Genomic DNA, 13,617 nt, shown 5'->3' on the forward strand with positions numbered 1-13,617 from the left:
AAAAATAAATAAAAAACGTTGAAAAAAAATTTAAAAAAAATAATAAAATAAAATAAAATAAAGTAAAATAAAATAAAATAAAATAAACGTGAGATCGCTTGTTGGGTTTTGGTTTTCTGCAAACAGGAGGGGCGGTTCAAATCCAAAGTAGCCAGAAAAGCCACATAATAAATGACACCCATGGGAGGAGGGACTGTATCTGTTACTGTGTTTTCCTGAAACATGGAGAGAGAGAGAAAGACAGAGAGACAGAGAGACCTACTGACAGGGCACAAATCACTGAAAAACAAAGCCCACCCACTACCGTGATCCTGACGCTTCTGTTCCATAACAATATTTTTCTTTTTTTTTTTTTTTAACCTGAAATGGAGGAAAGAACAGGTTTGTTTTTGTTTTTTTAATTTTTTTTCAACGTTTTTTATTTATTTTTTTTTGGGACAGAGAGAGACAGAGCATGAACGGGGGAGGGGCAGAGAGAGAGGGAGACACAGAATCGGAAACAGGCTCCAGGCTCTGAGCCATCAGCCCAGAGCCCGACGCGGGACTCGAACCCACGGACCGCGAGATCGTGACCTGGCTGAAGTCAGACGCTTAACCGACTGCGCCACCCAGGCGCCCCCATAACAATATTTTTCTAATGGGAAACAGAACAATCCCAACCACATGCCTGAGGTAGACTGTTTCACTAATTTAGCTCCCAGGGGCAAAACTACAAAAACAGCGATCTGGAAAAAGTCCCACCTCCCTTTTTGAATATCTGTTTAAAAAATTAAATTAAAAAAATAAAATAAAATAAAATAAACAAACCCTTCCCATTCAGGGTCAATGGAGAAGTCAGCCGGACCATGAAGCTGCTCTTTAAAAAAATTCTGAGAGAGTCAGAGACATGTTCTGATCTGAATTCTCCAAGTTGCTGAATCCTTGAATGACACTGTTTTCTCTGAGCCTCAGTTTCCCCGGCTACAAAATGAAAGCGTTAGAGAAGGCTATTGCATTGATTTCTTCCAGCCCTGGTAATCTGTGATTCTGGTATTCTCTCTGGTCTCCTTAAAAGATGTCTTATTTCTAGAGGAGAACAGGAAATGGCCTCTCAAAATAACATGACTTGCATTCCCTCTTAGCAGATTATCACTCACGTAAGGACAGAGAAGCCACGGGACTCCAGCGGGCACGGCCCTGACTTGGGAGCCAGACTTGCCGCGGCCATCTTGTTCAGTGGGTTTGTCCCATCAGCCTGGATCGGTGAGCCTGAATCACAAGACACAGTGCTGGGTAAGAAACAAGTGACTTTGGCTATGGCAGACAGCACAACGGTAACTTTCCCGTTTAGTGGAAAGGATGTGCGCTGTGTGTGCTTATAGAATACTGGAAAGTATTAAGCTGGTCATTTCACCAGATTTGTCATCTTTGATTAGAAGTCATGCCTCCTGACACCATATACACATAAAAGGAAAAAAAAAACACCCCAAGGTTATAGTTTTGAAATGGTTAAAGGGAGGGTGCCTGGGAGTCTCAATCAGTGGAGTGTCCTACTCTGGATTTCGGCTCGGGTCATGACCTCACAGTCTGTGGGATCGAGTCCTGCGTCAGGCTCTGTGCTAACAGTGCGGATCCTGCTTGGGATTCCCTTGCTGCTTCCCTCTTTGCTTCTCCCCTGCTTGTGTGCTCGCTCTCTGTCTCTCAAAAGAAATAAATAAACATACATGCATACGTGCATACATACATACATAAAGTGGTTAAAGGTCCCTGGGTTCTACCAGTACATTCTGAGTGGGAGCTGTAGCTGTCCTGAGCTGTGAGTGTTTAGGCATGAGGTAGAGTAGCTTAGAACTGCATACAGGAGAGAGCAGGTGAGAACTGTACCTCCAGGTGACTTGTCCTTGCAGAATTCGTTTCCTCTGAAGCACAATCTGGGTTCCTGTCTTGCCCATCCTTGCCGTGCAGACTCAGGTGAGCAGGAAAGTCCTTAAGTAGCAAACCCAGGATGGAATTCGGGTCTCGTGCCAGAGGTCTGGTTTGCCTCGCACTGGCTGTAACATTTTTTGAGACATTTTTAGTTTGCAAAGTTCTCATCCAGGACCATCGCCACACACCAGCTGCAGGTTGCCAGGCACATGGGTTCTTTGTTGTTACTGCTTTCCTCCTCTGTCACCTCCTCCTGATCCATTATGGATCTGCAAGGACTGGGCCACATCTGCTTGAACTTCTTCGTTGAACTCGGACGTGACATGAACCGACACCCCTCCCAGATGACTCAGGTTCTACTGAGGGCTCAGCAGCCTGGGTTCTGGTATTCTAACACATCTGCATAAGCTGGCCCAGGACGCCCACCAGGACAAGACCAGGAGTCACGAAGGAGATGCCAATACACTGAGAAGGCCATGCACCTGTTAATCTTTCTCCACTTGCTGGTGTTACCTTCTGCTGCCCTCTGTCCAAAAGCTCTTCTTCTTCATCTAGATGCCTTGAGTTCCCTTAAAACCAAAAGCAGAAACATTTCATACAGCTGAGTGTAGCACAGAAAGCAAGACCAGGTGATCTCTAAGGTGTTTTCCGGTTTCATCCTAGACTTGTGGCTTACACCAAATTCTCATTCTTTGAGGGAATAGGATTGTCTTGTGCTCCCTTCCTTTTTCTTCCTCTTATGGTTTCTTTCCCTAGAGTGGCCACCAGGCTACAGCATAATTTAGAGGAAGGAGGAGAGCTTTTAGAATTAGACAGACCCGATTTCAAATCTCGGTTCTGCTTCTTTAGTTGAGTGATTTTGCTGAGATCATTTCAAATTCCTGAGGTTCTGTTTCCCCATCGGTACGATGGGGACAATATGCCCTATGTTGTCCACTTGTGGTCAAGATCAAAGGATATAGTTGAAATGCATTAACATAGTTTCTTCCTCAACAAATGTTAGCTCCTTTTCCTCCCCAGTCTTATCTAGAGCTACTTAAGTGTAGCTTTGATCCCCCATTGGGTTCTTTTGTAACCTTGTGCCTTGTGTGTGCGTTAGCTCCGAAGAAGGTGCCATCTTGGTGTTAGGCCTACAGCACCAATTGTGGGATCATCAACAAATAAACATTTGTACATTGTATCAGGCAGTGTTCAGTGTTATGGAAAAAAGGAAAACAGGAAAACCTAAATAAATAAAGCAAGCCAGAGAGATGGGATGTGGGGAGAGCAGGACTGCTGTTCTATACAGGGTCCAGGGGAAGCCTCCCTGGCTAGGTGTTACGGGAGTAGGGTGTAGACAGAGGGAGGGAGTGAGGCTAGAAGGAGCAGAGGCCCTCAGGCGGGAATGTGCTTAAGGAACTGCAAGCAGCCAGTAGGATTGGAGCAGAAGGAGCAGGGCACAGTGGAAGGGGGTGAGGGCAGAGAGAAGCAGTCAGATCATGTAGGGCCTCATAAGCCACTGTAAGGACGTGGGCTTTTATGTTCTGGCTGGCCTTTCCAGAGATTCTCCTACTTTTCCTCCCTCTTCCCTAGAACATCTCTAAAGGCCCCATCTCCGAAGCCTCCCTGAGTAGAGAAAGGGACGGATGCTCTTGCCCAGTAAAGTACAAGCCATCCGTTCAAAAACCTGTATTGGTAACAAGACTCTGGAGATGAATGAGACGCAGCCCTGTTCTAGTGCCCATGGTCCAATGCTACTTCAAGCTGCTTGAGAAAGTTGCGTTGGTAAATGAGGTCGAAATGAGTCGTTGTTCTGATCTGGTCATTGTGGAGCCAGTTTGCTAGAGTGGCCATTTTCCACGGGCACCTCGCACAGGTCACTTCTACCGGTTCTCTTGAAATGCATTCACATAGTGTATTACCAAGTCTTGCCTTCAGGGTAGAGGCAGGATGAATTCACTCAGCAAACACCTGAGTGCCTATTCTGTGTCAGTGCTAGTGTAGACACTGGGTACAGATGACGACTAGGTTTACACCCTGCTCTCGAGGGGTTTATGGTTTTAGTGGGACACCTGCTAGTGACCAACCAACACAACTTATCTGTGGCTGTGAGGGAGCCCAAGGGGACGCTCCTGATGCAGACAGAGGGGCAGGACGGGGCAGCTTCTTGGGCATGTCGTCTCCACTCAGTCCTAGAGGTGAGGAGCAGTGAATGGCAAGGAGGGTGGGGAACATCAGGGAGGGGTGTTGGGAGTTTCCACAGAGGAAGGACATAAGCAGGGGATGCCCGGTGCCTGTCACCATGCCTGACAGTCACTGGAGTGTGAGGTGAGGCAAGTCTGAGAGGCCCCTTCAGAGGGGGGAGATGGAAGGCTAACCAGGAGCCTTGAATGCCCAGCCAAGGATGTTGAGTGCACTTGAGGGCAGCCTAGAGCGGGAAGAGTTTTTTAAGCCCAGATTGATGGCCTGAGGAGATTGGAGTTAGATGAAACTAAGGGTCTAATTTTATTGACCCTGAATTTGTTCTGATTGATCAAAAAATACTTCATTTTTGAAGTGCTTATTTTATACCTACTCCTGGTAACATTATAAGATCATAGCTTCCTCAGATGGGAAATAGGTTCATGCAGATGGGCTGAATGAGATGGTCTTCTGGAGCTGATGAATTCATGGCGCTTCCTGCCGCCCGGTGCCCTAGTGAATGTTGAACATTGGTGGTTTCGTGTGGGGTCTTGGCACTCAAATTGCCAGAAAGCGGTGAGAACATGAGCCTTGTTTCTGACTGGAGGGAGTAGCTGGCAAAAGCCCAAGCTTTTCTAGCAGAAATGGTGGAATTTAGGTCTTGATACCTTTTTTTTCTAGTCAGAAAACAAACGGGTAATATCTATCTCTTAATCCTCTCCTAGTTGAATAGGACAGTAAGAATGTTCTCTTTAGAAAGTACACATTCACCGGCCAGACAATACCTGAGTCCCAATACCTGAGAATGTATGAGGACTGGAAACCATCAAGACACATTAAGCCTGCTCATCCGTCCAAGGAGATCATGTTTGTGACGATGACAAAGGAGGCACAGACGCAGATAGTGGGTAGGAGGCCCTTGCATGCACAAAGTACAGAAAGGGAGCATGTCCTCTGCCCTGGGAAGTCGGGAAAGATTTCCAAGAGGGGCCAAATTGAGCCGGGTATTGAAGGGTGAGTAGGAGTTGGGAGCTGGGCGAGAGACACCCCTAGTACAGAATGGCACTCTATAAATAAGGGCCAGTGTTCAAACATCTGTGGTGGCAGCGGAGAGGAAGTAGCCGGAGTGATCATCGTGCACAGATAATTCCTCAACTCTGCATTTTAGAATCCGTTAGTAGCCTCCTCCTTAGCCTCCCACCTTGTTCCCAACAGTGACTAAAAATAATCAGATTGACTAATTTGAGTCGATCTCTTCTCTGACCCCATGGAGGTGTTAGTGAGTGGAATCGGATGAGAGGGACCAAGAAAAGAAGCGGAAAGAGGAGGAGGGAATCCATCGCCATCATCCAGAAACACTGACGGAACAGCATAGCTTGCACCAGGGCTCTCTGGTAGCAGAACTCAACTTCACAGACAGCCAGGTCCGCTTCTTCCCGGTGAAAACTGCAACGGGGTGTTTAGAACTGTGCTCCTCTCCCTTCCTCTTAGAAAAAAGTTATGTGGGGCGCCTGGGAGGCTCAGTTGGTTAAGCGTCCGGCTTCAGCCCAGGTCATGATCTCACAGCTTGTGGGTTTGAGCCCCACGTCGGGCTCTGTGCGGACAGCTCAGAGCCTGGCGCCTGCTTGGGATTCTGTGTCTCCGTCTCTCTCTGCCCCTCCCCAGCTCGTGCTCGCACTCTGCCTCTGTCAAAAATAAATGAACTTAAAAAAAATGAAAAGAAAAAAGTTCTATGTATATGTTCGTGTGTCTGTATATACCCAGATACGTGTATGTGTGTGTATATACATACATACGCGCACAGACACGCACACGTATGTAGTATGTAGAATCTATTCTAGCCTAACGCACCCTGGTGCCGACGCCCTCCAGCCACTCGTGCCGGCTGAAAGACGAACGGATGGGTTAGAATTGGCCTCGCTGACCTGCACCACTTCCTTGGGCCTGTTGGGTGTGTTGAGGTCTGTGCTCCCGGCACCAGAGGTCCACAAGCACACCAGGATGCCCGTTACAGAAGAGGAAACTGCAGCTCAGAGACATGAAGCAGCTTGCCCAAGGCCCCCCGCTCCTAGGTGGTCAGGACTCAGACTCACTTGTGACTGTCTCCCCTTCCGCTCTGCATGCCGTGCTATCCTTCTGATAAACCAATGAGGAGCAGTTAAGGATCATCCCTGAACGTGGCCCTCACCTAGAGCTCTGAAATGCAGCACTGGACAGAGCAGTGGCATCCTGTCTTGGAGTCCTCTCCGGATCTTCCGATGCCAGCAGACTCTCCACAGCTTGCCCCACGGGTGTCTGTTTACATGCTTCCAGGGACGGGGAGCTCACTACTTGATAACGACAGTTGGTTCTGCTTGTGGGCACTTGGGGATCCTTCCCTCCTTGAAGAGCTGCCTCTGAACTTAACCTTGTCCCATTCTGGTAGGCTTACTTCCAATTGCTGTTGTTGTTGTCTTTAAGGAATCTCTGCACCCAATGTGGGGCTCAAACTCATGACCCTGAGATCAAGAGCAGCGGGTTCCACTGACTGAGCCAGCCAGGCTCACCCTCATTTCTAGTAGGCTTAAACATGTCAATAGCAAGCAGCTTGAGGGATGAGTGCTTTGCTCTGATTGGAGTCTCCGGTAGATACCGCCCCATGACGTACCCTCCTCTCCATTTCCCCTCTTGGAGAACCAGGAGAATCAGTCAGGGCTTCCTTGACTCTTCTCTTGGGGGGTCTGTTTGTTCTCCCTGACGGGCTAGGCAGAGGAGACGACATGGCACCTGGGTTTCTTCTCTTCTCCCTCTCAGGAAAAACCTCACCGTGAGCTTCTTCTCACCCTCTTTGCTCCAGAAGCCTGGCTGTACCAGGGCGAGTAAGCATTTCTCTTGGATACCTTTGACTGACATAAGGTGAAGTTTGAAAAGAAGGAGCAGAGATGAGAAAGAAAAGGAAGGAAGGACAGGATGGCTGTGGTGTCGGGATTAACTTGGGTTCTGGCCCGAGCTGTGGCACGGACTCACCAGTTGACCTTGGACACCCCCTTCCCCTCTCTGTCGTCACTACGTGGGAGTCGGGCCTGACCGTCCAGGGCTTTCCCTTTCCGAACATGACCCCAGAGAGAGTCATGGCTGCTGAACCCGCATGTTGTCCAGCAGGACCCTGATGTGGGGTTCGCTTTTGCACCACCAGAACCAGGAGGCACCTCTGGAAGGTGAGAAACTGGACTCCCCCCCCCCCTTTTCATGGCAGGAAGGGCCTCCATCGGCCCTGGAGCACAGAACGGCTGATCTGGTTCTCAGAGTAAAAGGGCTCAGCCTGCACCCTGCCCCCATCCTGATGCTGTGAGCCCCGGTGCCCTTGCTCTGCCCCTTTCTTCCAGTTTTCCAGCTTCTTGAAGCTCTGTCTGTGCTTCTTCTCTGTGCTGGAAGATAGGAGAATCAGCTTAGGGTGCTTGGCTTAGCCCTGATGGCGAGCCCGCCTTTCTCTGGGGCTTGGAAGCTGCCAGCCTAGTGGTCCCAGGATGAGGGGACTTCATCTGACCTGCACAGCAGAGTTAGGCCCAGGCTGCAAATGGGCAGACGCGTTCTGCGGAGAGAATTGTTGCTGAGGAAATCGGGCTCCGAACGTGTCTCCTCCAAAGACCTCACTTCCCAACAGTCCACCTTGCTCTCCTGACCGTGCTGCCGGCCCAGGAAGAAGGGGAACATGGCCATCTGACAGAATTATTCAGTTGCCATTACATGGGACAAAAGGGGCCTGGCAATGTGATGACGTTTGCAAAGGCGTGTGTCCCTACTTTCAGGGAATGACACGTGACAGTGTGCATCAGAGGGGACTTTAGGTGGGGTTGGTTCAGTGGTGGTCACCATGAAACACTGTGCCACATGATGGTTAGGAGGACAGACTGGACCCAGCCCACCTGGGTCACAGTCCTCCTCTCCCGCTCGCTAGCTGGTGGGTTCAGACAGTTAGCACATCCCTCCTCCAACAGTTCCCTCATCTGTAAAGTGAGAGTCGATTGCACCTTCCTCATAAGTAAGGCTGCTTTGCTCATGAAATGAGCCAGCATGTGCACCTGCTCCCGGTGGTGCTGGGCACATAGTAAGGACTCAATTAGCGTTAGCTCTCCTTATTTTGATCTAAGGCCTCAGTTGAATATTTTACTTGAAAGTAAGTTTTTGGGGGGCACCCGGGTGGCTCAAGTCGGTTAAGTGTCCGACCCTTGGTTTCGGCTCAGGTCATGATTTCATGGTTTGTGAGTTTGAGCCCCGTGTCGGGCTCTGCGGTGACAGAGCCTGCTTGGGATTCTCTTTGTCTCCCTCTCTCTCCGCTCCTCTCCCCCACCTCAAATAAATTTAAAAAATATATCGCAAAAAGTACGTTTTCGGGATGCTCTGTGGGTTCGAGCATTTTCAAGCTATTTAGTAAGCATCTTCGGTGTGCAGAACTGGTCCTAGACGATGGGGTTTCCAAGCCGAAGTCAGCAATGGTGATAAACAGACCAACATCAGATGTGTGACACCTCCTGTGCCATTAGAACAACTGAAGCATTTTAGGAGACCAGAGGCAGCAGGGCAGCTCACTGACCCGGGAGGCTTCTCAGAGGCAGAGGTGGCTCAGAGTGGTGGTGGTGCCCAGGAGGGTTGGAGACAGGAGACTGGGAGCAGATGACGGGTTGTGAGAAGGAGGCAGAGATCTGCAAGCGTGGTGGAGGGGTGGGGGTGCCGTTCTGAACGGGAGGTGGGAGAATGGCTAAGGAGAGAGAGATTGCTTGACAGTGGTCACGGGGGTTGGTGTGGGTGAGCCTGTGGGCACCGGGTGGAGATCCGTCCACCTTGTCCAGCTCCCTGTCGGGGGAGGGACAGGGCCCCCCATGTGCTGGTGGAGGCCCCGCCCTGCAGGCAGGACGGGAGCAGACCTCTCTGCCCCCGACGCTGAGAGAGCACAGGCCCCTCTGTGTGCGCGAAGAGCCCTGGCCGGGCCTCCTCTCCTTGAAGGGCCCCACAAAGCCTTGCTTGTTCTCCCCTGACATCAGACCTCGCCCTCAGGACTTCTCTGTTCTTCTGGGGCAAGATCTCACACAGTGATAATAGCGTGAAAGGGAAGGGAGGGAGCAAGTGAAGACTGGCTCCGGCGTTGCCATGCCAACCTGCTCCCCAGCCGGGGCAGGAAGATGGCGCCCCCGCCACGTGCGCCTGTGTCCCTTCCCGGTCACGCCCGGGACCGTGTTGAGTTGCTGAGTGCCTGGCCCGGGCCCAGGAGTTGCTGCTGGTGTCAGTTCTAAGAGAGGCTGGCTGCTTGGTCAGTAATACACAAAATAGTAGGGGGTCGAATTAAGTATTGCCACACACAATGGGTTGATTGTTTTCTGGGGTTTTTTTTTCCCCTTAAGGAAGCAAGTGTTGCATTTAAACACCTGGGTTTTCTATTTTAACAAAGATGTGTATATAGTTTTGCCTTCCACGTTTCATAAAAGCTTAGTGCTCAGAGGGATCTGTGTGATCGTCTGGTCTAGCTTCTTGCTGATCCTTTTTTCAGGTGAGTAAACTGAGACTGGGTGAGTGAGGAGTAGGAGGCATTTTGACCAAGGAGAAGCGTAAAGCCTTTGTAGCCATCTAGTCCTGGGCTCCGGGAGCGGGATACCGTGTGTAAAGCACTTAGCGCAAGACCTGGGTCCGCCGTGGGGCTCCGTGAATGCTATCCCTGATTATTTTCTGAACTTTCTTGCGTGCCAAGTGGGGTCAGTAAATGAAACACTCATAAAACAAAATGCATGTTGAATCAGTACAGGGGAGCCTCCTGATCTCCTTCGTCCTAAAACAACTGCTTCCTTTGGAGATGCAGAATCAAAAGGGGACTTCAAATCCTTAGTCTAGCGCAGCGCTTCTCGAATGTACGGCCAAGGGCACAGGCTCGGCCGCCGTGAAGGTGGGTTGCTGTCTCCACAGTCTCTCCGGTGTTGTTTCCCACACGCCGCTGGGCCCAGGTGACTTGAGGTTGTTTCATATAGCGGGCTTTCCTGCTGGTGCGAACAGCAGAGTAGCCTCAGACCTCGTGTTTGAGTGAAAATTTGCAATCTTCAAGTGGGATTAAGACGCAGCCTAAACAGTACTTGATCCGTCTGTGAGGCTGTGAGCTCCGCAGCAGATGGAGAGCAGTGCTTTCAAATTCAGTCATTGGTGGCCACGGACACCAGCCTGGGAACCCCAGCTGCAGGGTAAAGTTTAAATCGGGATAGCGTATGGTTGAGTCATCAAGAGCGGGGCTGGGCTTTAAAATAAACTTGGAGATAAACTCGGTGACTTTGTTTGTTTGCTTTAATTGTGGTCTTGGTGCATCCATCCAAACAGGGAAGCCCCCCGGTGACTTTGCTGCCTTCTCTGTGTATTGTGAGTTTCCTGCAGGAGCATGTCTGAAAGCAGCGTCACATGTCCGGAAGCCCATCTGTGTAGAAACAGCCTATCTGTCTATAAGCACAGGGGTGGGGGTACGGCCACGAATGGAGGAGCCCCTCCTATCTTAATGTACACTTCCAGAGTGTTTTCCAGTTGTGCCAGAGTGAGCCAGAGAAACTCATTTTGATAAGCTTGGGATAGAATGTCAGCCTTTTTCTTTCTTTCTTTCTTTTTTTTTTTTTTTTTCCTATTTTTTTTCTTTCACTTTACACTCCCAACTGGAGTCAAGGTGATTCAGCCGCAAGCCGTGTTTCCCTTGGTGGAAAACGTGACGTAAGAAATTAGCGAAAGCAGCTGGGGAGGATGACTACTTAGCCAAATGGTTGAATCTATTAATCTTTTCTCCCCACCCCAGTTGCCTTGGCCCATTGCTGGCCGACTCTTTAAGAATAGTCAGTGCCTTTGAAATGACCTTGAACGGGAATTAAGGGAGTTACTGAGTTAAGTACGCATTGGGTACTACAGCTGTGAATTTGAACATTCTACTACTAAGAGGAGTAACGTTTAGAAAATATCCAGGTCATTGAAATCAATCCTTCTGCTTTGTCCTTTTTACAAACTTCTGCTTTTGTGCTAAGGCCCTACCCTGACCTGGTCTGGCATTTTTAATGTGAGACAATAATGCCCCTTAGTGGAGAAGACACATAACTGCAAGCTTTTGCATTTGCCCAAAGAAAAACTGTTTTAGCGAACGACCTCACTTTCATAATTCTTAAAACTGAACAGGGTACCTATTTTTTAAGGGTCATCGGGAGAATCACATGAGATCATGCGTGGGCAGCACTTAAAATAGCACTGAGCACAGGACTGACAGTGGCTGTGACCGTGGTTATCTGACAGGGAGAATGTGGGTAAGCAGGGGATGAGTGAAGTCATCTTCGAGTCCCCAGGATTTTAGGTCAAGGTCGTCCGTGTCAGCGGTGATATGTCAGCATGTCCTCACCTGGGACAGGACTGTCTCACAGCTGGCCCACCAGTCTGGAGGCAGCGAGGCCCACTTCTGCAAGTGCACCCAGGTTTCAGCACGGGAATTTCGATTCAAAGAGACATCTGCAAATGCGAATCCACAGCCTGGAGACATGTCATTTTGTCATGCCTGTCCCTGACCTTGAGCTTCTCTCAGCTCAGCCTCCAAATCTGATTGGCAGGGCCAAAGGCAGGGACAGTCACAGGCTTCTCTTTGTGCGAATGAGTCGCTGACCGTCTCCTCCAAGCGGGTGAAGCAGACTCTTCTCAAAGCCCCTTGCTGCCTGTCTTCAGCTCATTTGTGCCTCGCTGAGGGTGTAGATTGCTTTCAGATGGCTCGAGTTTCCTTCCTTTTAATTTTCAACTATAACATGAGATCCCTGTCTGCTTCTTCATATGCCAGAAACCAGTTATAGCTTCATTAAACTCGGTGGAAAGGGGAAAAACATTTCCTTCCTTCCTTCCTTCCTTCCTTCCTTCCTTCCTTCCTTCCTTCCTTCCTTCCTTCCTTCCTTCCTCCCTGTCACATTTTTTCCCCTCTTCTGCCTGCCCATTCTTCCTTCCCTCTTTCTCTAAGCAAACGGCTGGGACTCAGACACGAGATCCTTGGATACAGATTTTGGTATTCACGCTGTCACTTTGCACTCATTTTTTTCCCCCTTTTATTAGCAAACACGTATTCCCTGAGTGGCCTGCTGTGGATTCAAGCATAAAGTCCTAGCTCCTGTCCTGGAGGTGCTCACCTTCTAGGAAGAGAGGCAGACAGGTAAGCAGGAGTGACTGGAACGTGGAAGGGTGGCATGTGAGGACTCCTGGGGCTCTGGTGAGAGGTGGACAGCAGGGGACACCACTCCCACCCCAGGACTGGGACAGGCATCCAGGCAAGCCCCAGGCCAGCCGAGGATATCAGTCTACCTGGCAGAGAACTACGTTTAACGCAGGTGTAAAAGCGCATAGGAATACCAGTCCCGCCCCTTCATCGTAACCGGAAGACTGGGATCTGCCGAAGGATCTCCAAGTGAGCCTGTGACAGCTGTCACTCCCAAGGCCCCTCATCTCCACCCACCCACCCACCAAGAGTGCGTGATCTGGCCTTACCTTCCATCCAGCTCCCGAGCCTCACCGGTTGCCGGATGTTCACTGACAAGTTTCTCCCTCCCGAGTCCACGGCCTCCTTCTGCCTGAAACCTTAACAGCTTATTCCAGCCCAGATGAGTTACCTCTTCTCTTGCGCCCCTTTTCCGGAACGTTTTCGCTTTACCCCAATCGCAGTCCTCACTAGAACCTTCCATCCTTTACAGTGGGCTTTGAACATGGCTTCTTGCCCTCACTGGGTTGTGCTCTTATCTCAGACCACTGCAGGGATCGAGTCTTACTGAGCACTAGTCCCTAAAAAGAGCAGATGTTCATGTATTTATTCCTTAAACCATTCACCAACTTTCTATACTCTGTTAAGGACTGTGCTGGGTATTGAGGATGGAGCAATAATTAAGACCTGCCCTCAAGCAGCTCAACAGACATGTATAAGTATTTTAGTTTTGGAAGAAATGTATACACAGGATTTACAGGATGTGTGTATGTAGATAGATAGATATTCTATCGAGTTGTCTATATACAGAAAATCTCGAGGCAGCTGGGTGGCTCAGTCAGTTAGACATCCAACTTCGGCTCAGGTCATGATCTCACAGTTTGTGAGTTCAAGCCCATGTCAGGCTCTGTGCTGACAGCTCAGAGCCTGGAGCCTGCTTTGGATTCTGTGTCTCCTTCTCTCTCTGCCCCTCCCATGCTCATGCTCTGTCTCTCTCTGTCTCTCAATAATAAATAAATGTTTTAAAAAACTAAAAAAAAATCTATATTTATATCCATATCCATATCTATATATCTATATATCTATATATCTATATATCTATATATCTATATATCTATATATCTATATCTATATCATGTATATCTGTATCTATATCTATATCATCTATGTCTATATCTACTAGGGTCATTGGAAGGAAGAGGTCAGTTTAATTTGGGAGCAAGTGTCAGGGTGGGGTGAGGACGAGGTATTTGATTTCATTTCCAGTGGGGGATCAGCTAAATTATATTGACTATAAATGGGTAGAGAGCCCAGCAGAGCCAGTGGAAATTTGCCAA

At 49.2% G+C, this 13,617-nt stretch overlaps 1 protein-coding gene across 4 annotated transcripts in view; it reads left to right on the forward strand.

Annotated features, from left to right (window-relative positions):
• The window catches only part of CYRIA (CYFIP related Rac1 interactor A), a 108,433-nt gene that overhangs the window by 43,689 nt on the left and 51,127 nt on the right, over positions 1–13,617 (forward strand). The window contains exons 3-4 of one of the 4 annotated variants that reach the window (XM_047068568.1): positions 1,122–1,272; positions 12,142–12,238. The gene's annotated coding sequence lies outside the window, so the exon portion shown is untranslated. Of the gene's footprint in view, positions 1–659; positions 1,273–12,141; positions 12,239–13,617 lie in introns of those variants that run through there. The other 3 variants (XM_047068565.1, XM_047068566.1, XM_047068567.1) reach the window with 3 other exon arrangements.

Source organism: Lynx rufus, unplaced genomic scaffold (genome assembly GCF_022079265.1).
Source record: "Lynx rufus isolate CCGP_SWC_20201006 ecotype Redwood Valley unplaced genomic scaffold, mLynRuf1.p SCAF_8, whole genome shotgun sequence".
Classification (NCBI taxonomy): Eukaryota; Metazoa; Chordata; class Mammalia; order Carnivora; family Felidae; genus Lynx; species Lynx rufus.